At 39.5% G+C, this 6,431-nt stretch overlaps 1 non-coding gene across 1 annotated transcript; it reads left to right on the top strand.

Annotated features, from left to right (window-relative positions):
- The first annotated feature begins 4,342 nt into the window (after positions 1–4,342).
- Positions 4,343–4,483, top strand: LOC135225900 (U4 spliceosomal RNA). The gene has a single exon (XR_010317114.1). It is a non-coding gene; the product is annotated as a U4 spliceosomal RNA (small nuclear RNA).
- Positions 4,484–6,431: the final 1,948 nt, after the last annotated feature.

Here is a 6,431-nt window from a genome sequence, read left to right as displayed (position 1 = left end):
AGAACAAGTAGAGCTTATGCTCTTAAAAAAGGCGATAGAACCTGTGCCACCCCAAGAGAATCCGGGGTTCTACAATCGACTGTTCTTAGTACCCAAGAGCTCGGGAGGGTGGGGACCCGTTCTGGACGTCAGTGCCCTAAACGCCTTCATCGTGAAGATGAAATTCACGATGGAGACAACGCAATCAGTGCTATTGGCGTTAAGACCGGGAGATTGAATGGTCTCATTAGACCTACAGGACGCTTATTTTCATGTCCCCATCCACCCGAGCTCTCGGAAGTACCTCAGGTTCTTATTCGAAGGAAGAGTATTCCAGTTCAGGGCTCTTTGCTTCGGGCTCAGCACGGCGCCACAAATATTCACAGCTATTATGGCGAATGTAGCCAAATGGCTACACGAAGGGGGGATCCGCATTTCACTTTATCTAGACGATTGGCTTCTCAGAGCCAACTCCAAGAAACAGTGTCTGGAGGACATGAAAATAACCTTGAACCTAGTACAGGAACTAGGGCTAGTTGTGAACATGGAAAAGTCTCACTTGGAGCCCTCTCGTTCGATCATTTATTTGGGAGTTCTGATGAACTCTCAGGATTTTCGGGCTTCGCCCTCCCAGGAGAGACAAGACCGATGCCTGAATCGGGTGCAGGACTTCCTGAGGAGACAACAATGTTCGGCGAGGGAATGGATGAGTCTTTTGGGAGCCATTTCCTCAATCGAACAGTTTTTTTCTCCTTGGGAAGACTGCACCTCAGACCTCTGCAATTTTACCTCAACAAAAATTGGTAAAGGAAGGAACAAAGACTTTCAGACACCTTCCCAATTTCAGCAGAGGTCAAGAAAGATTTAGAGTGGTGGCTGGATCCAGCGAAGCTGGGAGAAGGAGTTTCACTTCAACAAGTGAACCCACAGCTAATACTGTTCTCAGACGCATCCAACCTAGGCTGGGGAGCAACACTGGGGAACAGAGAGATTTCGGGGTGATGGAGCGAAACCAAGACGTGGCATATCAACAAGAAAGAGCTGATGGCAGCTTTTCTAGCTCTTCAGGCATTCGAGGAGTGTGTGTCGGGCAAAGTAGTGGAAATAAGCATGGACAACGTGACTGCTCTAGCGTATGTCAAGAAACAAGGGGGCACCCACTCCTTTTCTCTGAACGAGACAGCCAAGAATCTTTTGCTATGGGCAAAGGACAGAAATATCATCCTCCGAACGAGATTTGTACAGGGAGAATTAAATGTCAGAGCGGACCTCTTGAGCCGGAAAAACCAGGTCCTGCCAACAGAATGGACTCTCAAGTTAGAGGTATGCGAAATACTATGGAGGTTATGGGGGCAGCCTTCCATAGACTTGTTTGCAACTAACAAGACAAGGAGGATGCAGACGTTCTGCTCCCCGGTTCCAGATCCACAAGCGGTAGCAGTAGACGCGTTTCTCACGAACTGGGAAGGGCTGGGTCTGTACGCCTTCCCTCCTTTCAAAGTGATACACAAAGTATTAAAGAAGTTCGCGCAGTCCGAAGGAGCCAGAATGACCCTGATAGCCCCGTACTGGCCGACGCGAGACTGGTTCGCAGAGATGCTGCAGTGGCTAGTGGAAGTTCCAAGAACCCTTCCATTGCTTCTAGATCTGCTCAGACAACCCCACTTCAAACGGTATCACAAGAATACCCGCGCTCTTCAGCTAACTGCCTTTCAACTGTCGAAAAGCTCCTTAGAGCTAGAGGCTTTTCGCGAGAGGCAGCTAAAGCTATCGCCAGATCAAGAAGGGCTTCGACCATCAACGTCTACCAGTCGAAGTGGGAGGTATTTAGAAACTGGTGTAAGGAGAAGAAGGTGTCCTCGTCCAATACATCTGTGAGCCAGATCGCAGACTTCCTTCTTCACTTAAAACTTAAAGTAGGTCTAGCCACTACTACGGTTAAGGGATAGAGGAGCATGCTGGCATCAGTATTTAGACATAGAGGACTGGACTTGTCTAGAAATCAAGATCTTCACAACCTAATTAGATCTTTTGATACTACGAAACAAAAGAGTGAACAGCTACCAGGATGGAATCTGGACGTAGTATTAAGATTTTTAATGTCTGACAAGTTTGAACAGATCCAGGAAAGCTCGTTCAGAGACTTAATCAGGAAGACATTTTCTAGTCGCTCTCGCTACTGCAAGGAGAGTAAGCGAGATTCAAGCTATGGACAAAAGGGTGGGAATTAGCAGCTCTAAAGCGGTTTGTTCAACCACTTTAGGTTTCTTAGCCAAGAATGAGACTCCAACCAATCCTTGGCCTAGATCTTTTACGATTCCCAGCCTTGGAGACTTTGCAGGTCAGGAGCGTGAAAGGACTCTTTGTCCAGTAAGAGCATTACAGGTTTATCTGCAGAGATGCAAGGACGTTAGGGGGACTTTTGACAACTTATGGTGTTCCGTTAAAGACCCCAAGAGGCCTATGTCAAAGAACGCTTTGGCCTTCTTTATTAGAAGTGTGATTCAAGAAGCACACATTGAGTGCAATGAAACTCTTTACAAAGCTCTAAAGGTGAAAGCCCATGAAGTGCGAGCAGTCTCGACGTCAATGGCATTTAGAAAGAATCAGTCCCTAAAAGCCATTTTAGACGCAACATACTGGAGGAGCAGCTCCGTCTTTTCTTCTTTCTATCTTAGACAAATAGAAACGGTATATGAAGACTGCAGAACCCTTGGACCGTTCGTAGCCACTGGCTCGGTGTTGGGTGAAGGAGTTGATACCTCTAATCCTACATGTTAGGCCCTTGATGTTTTTATGGTTGTCTGTTGAAGGTTAGGGGAAACCTTCAACAGTCTAGTGTATATGTGTGTTACTTCAATCTCTTGTATGCAAGGATTGGATGGTTAGGTGGTCTATTGCCTGTTTTAGCCCATATCAAGGGCATAGGTGGTTTTGTCGGGCATAGGTGGTTTTGTCGCATAGATGTCACGTCCCGTCGACAAACCCCTTTGAGCTCGTCAGCTGCACAGGTCACATCCATTAGCTGGAGCTCCTAAGGAGAGCAGACTAAAGAGGCAGTACTTGTCAAGTCAGCTTCCTTAGCAGGTAAGAATCTTTAGTTACCCATCAAGTAGTTACATTACAACGATGTTCATGTCTCTGACCCTCCTTCAAAGGTGTCAATCAGCTATGTATATAACTGCCAGGTCAGTTACATATTTAAAAATGATATTTTTATTTTAAGATAAATTTTTAAATATACTTACCTGGCAGTTATATACATAGCTATATTCTCTGACGTGTTACGACAGACTTTTCGAAACTCGTGGCAATCGCCGACCGTCGGTCAGGTGATCGTTACCTGTACGCCCTCTAGATAGTTACCTGGAAACCTCAGATTTTCTTGCCCTCTAGTCTCCTGAGGGGAGGTGGGTGGGTTTCTAATTGTATATAACTGCCAGGTAAGTATATTTAAAAATTTATCTTAAAATAAAAATATAATTTTCACAGAATGGATTATATCCAAGATGAATTAGGTATAACTTCACTGTTCTTAACTGGGTGACAAAAAGGTATCCGACGAACGAACTAGAAGTGGAACGAGTTGACTTTCTTGACAATGAATTACTTGCTCTTCAATTACAGCGGTAATTTACACATAGAGTGAATTACAAGTGATTGGTGTGTAGAAATGTGATTGAGAGTGATAATGAGACATAACATCCCAGGGGAAAGGAAAGGATTTACTCTAAGTAGGTCAGTTCAGAAAACTTACTCACGAACCAGCCAGTTGAAGAGAAGATTGATTTTTTGTGCAGAAGAGGGACCAGTTGCCCTAATTATAACAAATGAATGAATTATTAGTCCATGCTGTCTGGTGTTATAACTGTAATGGTCATTGACACCGGTGCTGGCATAAGGCCAGCTCAATTTCAACAAAATTCTTGTCCAAATTACTTGCAGTAACCGGCAAATAAGCATAACCAATTAATTTCGATTCCACGGTGATGCTTACACTTACACTTTGTTGGTGGATTTTAATGATATATATATATATATATATATATATATATATATATATATTATATATATATATATATATATATATATATATATATATATATATATATATATATATATATATATATATATATATATATATATATATACTTACCAAGTAACCCATATATGCAGTGTAATTTTGTGACAAATTTATCAGAAATAAATTGAGTGATTCATTGGTAATCAATTTGCGATCCTTACAAGTTTCTAAAACAATTTTACTATGCTTGTAAGACTTAATATTTACATGGGAATTAGATTATATCTCTCCCAGTCGTCAGTCCAGGGATTGAGGTACGGTTTGGTTTCGCTAGATGTCAGCTTTGCGCAGTGGCAGTATCGTAACCAATGAGGGATAACCGAGGTGCGATTATTGCTAGTTGAAAACTTTTCCCAATACCCCGCCTAGTTGACGTGAAAAACCGACAACGATGGCAATTTTTATCAGCCCTAACTTGGGCCACTAATCTTCTAATAAAGACACAGGCTTTGGCTTGTTATTTCTTTTCTCCAGTTGGTCTAACAATTATGAGGTTGTTTCTTAACCATCTAACTTCTGTTTGTCAGGTTAGTAAGGAATTAGATACAATTACTTACGGTTCAGATGACCAGATCCGGCAATCTTAGCGTCTATGGGGCCCTTTAGAGGAATAAACCACCATCGAAAACATGAAATGAAGAATGAGGAAGTTTTTATTATTCCTCACATTATTATGCTTACTATATTTCCCCAGTAAATCCAGGAATATTTAAAGTTATATTTGAAATAAATAATTTCACAGCATGGATTATATCCAAGCTGAATTAGGTATAACTTCACTGTTCTTAACCGGGTGACAAAAAGGTATCCGACGAATGAACTAGAAGTGGAACGAGTTGACTTTCTTGACGATGAATTACTTGCTCTTCAATTACACCGGTAATTTACTCATAGAGTGAATTACAAGTGATTGGTGTGTAGAAATGTGATTGAGAGTGATAATGAGACATAACATCCCAGGGGAAAGGAAAGGATATACTCTAAGTAGGTCAGTTCAGAAAACTTACTCACGAACCAGCCAGTTGAAGAGAAGATTGATTTTTTGTGCAGAAGAGGGACCGGTCAGCCTAATTATAACGAATGAATGAATTATTAGTCCGTGCTGTCTGGTGTTATAACTGTAATGGTCATTGACACTGGTGCTGGCAGCTCAATTTCAACAAAATTCTTGTCCAAATTACTTGCAGTAACCGGCAAATACGCATAACCAATTAATTTTGCTTCCACAGCGATGTTTACACTTACAAAGCGTGAATTTACCAATGTTGGTGGATTTAATGGTAAATATATTATATTATTATATTATATATATATATATATATATATAATCTATATTATCCATATATATTATAGATTATATTTATATATATATTTTTATATAGTATATAGATATATAATATATAATATATATATATAGATATATTCGTATATAATTTAATATATATATATTTATAGTATATATATAATATATATATATTAATATAATATATGTCTATATATATAGTATATATATATATATATATATATATATGTATATATACTATATATATATATATATATATATATATATATATATATATATATATAATATATTATATATATATATATATATATATATATTATATATATATATATATATAGATATTATATATATATAGAGCTGATTCGATACAGTTTTGAATATGCCTCTTCCCATGATAGTCTGAAGTCCCATGAAAAACCGTTATAAGTGATACTGAGTGTATTTGTAACAAAACAAGTCAATCGCCAAAGACGTTACAAGTTGGCGTGGCTTGGCAGTTCGAAAGAGTACCACGTATCTCTATATCCCTTCGTGATTGGCCCTTGTGTCTAAGGAGCCAGAATAACCAATCAGCTTCTTGCATAACGATGCCATCTGAAAGGGGGCATTTGAAACAGCCGCACCATCGGTCAGAGCAGTTCGTTAGCGGGTCCCATAGAGAACAGACAAACTGGGTCGAGAGTGCCCAGGCCCCTGTGCCCCGCAGTCCCATTCCCGTCGGCCGCCACACAAAGACATGCGCCGCCATGAGTGTCAATAAGTCTAACCTGCCGTCCGTTTGTGCACTAGTATAGGTAACGTAATAATTACAGGCCACCTGTGTAGCTAAGAAGAATACACCAGTGTTAAATGTTTCATCGATTTTTATTTTTGCATGTCCTACATTGCATTCATGTAAATTTATCTCTCCTGTTTTTTTCCTTCATATCCCGAACCCACAAATGACCGAGATCAGGTCATATATATATATATATATATATCTTATATATATATATATATATATATATATATATAATATATTTTATATATATATTATATGTGTTTAGTATATATATATATATATAT

This window comes from Macrobrachium nipponense, chromosome 13 (genome assembly GCF_015104395.2).
Source record: "Macrobrachium nipponense isolate FS-2020 chromosome 13, ASM1510439v2, whole genome shotgun sequence".
Lineage (NCBI taxonomy): Eukaryota > Metazoa > Arthropoda > Malacostraca > Decapoda > Palaemonidae > Macrobrachium > Macrobrachium nipponense.
This window is presented reverse-complemented; position numbering and strand designations above follow the sequence as displayed.